Source organism: Crocodylus porosus, unplaced genomic scaffold (assembly GCF_001723895.1).
Source record: "Crocodylus porosus isolate Cpor-Errol unplaced genomic scaffold, CroPor_comp1, whole genome shotgun sequence".
NCBI lineage: Eukaryota > Metazoa > Chordata > Crocodylia > Crocodylidae > Crocodylus > Crocodylus porosus.
The window spans coordinates 18,308,674-18,311,839 of NW_017728923.1; positions in this window are offsets into that span (position 1 = coordinate 18,308,674).

The window sequence follows — 3,166 nt, forward strand, 5'->3', positions numbered from 1 at the left end:
CTTCAAGAGTAAATTGGATGCTTATCTTGCTGGGATCCTATGACCCCAGCTGACTTCCTGCCCTTTGGGCAAGGGGCTGGACTCGATGATCTCCCGAGGTCCCTTCCAGCCCTAATGTCTATGAAATCTATGAAACCATCATGACTTACTTCTGCCTCCATGTCCTGGCCTGCCTGCCACCCATCATGGCATCCTGCTACCAACACCCAAGCGGGGAGACCCAGGAGCTGCAGTGGGTCCTGCTGGTCACCTTGCTCAGCTCTCACAGGAGACTGCAGGACATCACATGCACCCACCTGGACCTGATGCAGCAGTAGCTTACCAAGACATACACCCTCCTGGCCACAAGCCACCAGCTTGTGGTCCTATGCAGGGCCACCCACCCCACTGGGGTGCTCTGGCATTACCTCCGGATGGTTAAGTGCTGATCCTCAGCCAGTGCCACCAGCAGTGACTGATGCAAATGTATCATCCTGGGCACCTGGGATGATGAACAGTGGCTCCAGACCTTCTGCATGCACTGGGCCGCCTATACGGGAGCCATTGCCTGGCTGGCCCCCCACATCACATGCCAGAACATTGGCATGTGGCCAACCCTCACTCTAGAGAAGTGGGTGGCCATTACCATCATGAAGCTGGCCACTAGGTGTGTTTGAAGCGGGCCCTATTCAATTAGGATTCAGCCTGAATCAGGAACAGTGATTTGATTAGTCGATTCAGATCACTGTCCCTGATTTGATTAGGTTAAATCCAAATCTGAAGATTTGATGCTGATTCAGAGAATCAGTGATTTGGACATAGATAAAGCTTTAAAGTCTTTTCTATATGCCTTGAGGTAGCAGGCACAGCTCATGATTGCTGCAATGCTGGGGCAGATGGAGTGTCCCACAGGAGTGCAGAGGGACCCTCCATGTGCTTGGCGACAAACCCGGCAGTGGACTGGAAGTACTTCCACTCTACTTCTGGGTCTGCCAGGGAGCACACTGGGGGGCCCCTCTCATGCTCTCCTGGCTCAGCAATTGGCCAGAGGGGAACCCTGAGTGCCCCCCCAGACCCAGGAGGTGCCAGTCACCAAGCCAGGCGGTGCGGGGAGGCCCCACCGCGTGCTCCCTGGTGGATCCGGAAGAGGACTGTAAGTGCTTCTGGTCCACTTCCGGGTCTGCTGCCATGCATGTTGAGGAGCCCCCCGCACTCCTGTGTGATACTCCATGCGCCCCAGCATCATAGCATTCATAAGCCCCTGCTACCTAGAGGTATGTAGAATAAACATTCTGATTCGATTCAGAGAGATTAAAGGTCCTCTGATTTGATTTGGATTCAGAGATTTGACCACAGAATCTCTGCCAAATCAAATCAGGGACCAAAGCTTCACACAGCTCTACTGGCCACCCCCAGCAGTTACTACTACCTTGCCAACCAGTTTTGCATGGGCAAGACCATGGCTGGAGAGGCCGTCTAGGAAGTATGCCTAGTCATCCAGGATGTCCTAGCCAAGCACTGCATCCACCTAGTCAACCTACAGGGGGTGGTCACCAACTTCTGCCACGTGGCACGTAGGCTTTTTCTGTACAAAGATTCCCCTTCTATGCCTTGTCAGAAAGGTAAAAGAAATAACTGGGTATGCCTGGAGAAACCAGCTCTTGTAAGATCTGCTCCATGCTTTTAACCTGACCCCAGTTATCTTTCCTGCCTAGCAAAGTGGGGCTGGACCTGATGATCTTGCGAGGTCCCTTCCAGCCCCTTACAATCTATGAATCTAAGAATGTTAAGTAAGTACATTGTAAAATAAATCTTTACAACGAGTTTACAATAGTGTACACTACTGTATGCTAAGAAACAACTTGTGTGATGGGGAAAAAAATCACCACTTATATAAAGCCTTTGTTTATAGTTAGTGGAACATGATGACCTCTCTTCTATCTGTTCAGAGGAGCTTGCATGTATTGTAATATGCAACTGAGCACCATTTATTCCCCAAAAATCTAAGTGGAATTTTAAAGCAGCAAAGCATGAATAAATTCTATTTTTCCCACTCTTCTGCATACTGCATCAATTAAACTTTATAAGTTATTAAAAAATCATCCTTCAAAGCAGTATTGCATTCCAGGGATTATGAAAATGTAAAGCACTATATAAATGCTAACTGTCATCATTAACTCTGTAAATCAAAAGGCGCTACTCTGAATAAGTAACAGAAATCATAAATGCTTGATGGATTATATTGTTATCAAAGGTCTAGTCTATTGGGCTATATTAAACCATACTAGGATAGCCTTCTTTTCAGACCTTAAGACCTTGGAATAAGGACTCTCTGTATGTCCTGTTGCTAGCATGTAGCTGATGCATCAACAAATAATAAATAATGATAGGTGGAGAAAGAAATCTTTATGGAGAGAAAATAGAAATAATCTATGATATTTCAAATCTGGATTTCATTAACTGTGGCATGAGAATTCCTATAGTAATTGGCCAAATAAAGATTTGTCTCGATCACAAAACATCAACAGAAGCTGAAACCAAAAAAAATAAAAATATTGAAAACAATTTCTATTACAATCAAAACTTTGAGGATGGATTTGTCTTTCTAAAATACAAGAATCAGCTATGAAAATATGTTTAAACAAACTCTTCCGGATATATATTTATAGGAACCTATAACACAACACCGTTTCTCCCAAATGATTAGGTAGGGTATATGAAGTTTTGAGTTTAAAATACTTGATTGGGAATCAGGTGATGTTAGTTAAACTTTTTGTGTCATAAACTTCCCATGTAAGCCTGAGGAGAGTCACTTCTGTTTAGGCTTTAGTTTCCTAACACTGAAGTAGTACATTAATTTCCTTTCTCTCCATCTTTTGTCTTATTTATATATACTCTGATCCAGTGTTTTGCATAGCCGTTTCTTAATTTCATTAATATTCATATGAAGTAATGTGTGTATCCATATTTTCATAATATATATGCACAGATGAATTAATAGCATATACTGTGTAGTTGTGGATGTTTGTTTTTGTGATAATGTTAGAAATTTTCATTCTATATTTTCAGCTCTAAACGATTGGCAGTGTGTGCAAATTGCAAGGCTGTCATTAATGAGAGGCATAATTAATGGATAATTACATCACAGAATATCAGAGTTAAGATAGTCTATGAACACTGAGAAGAA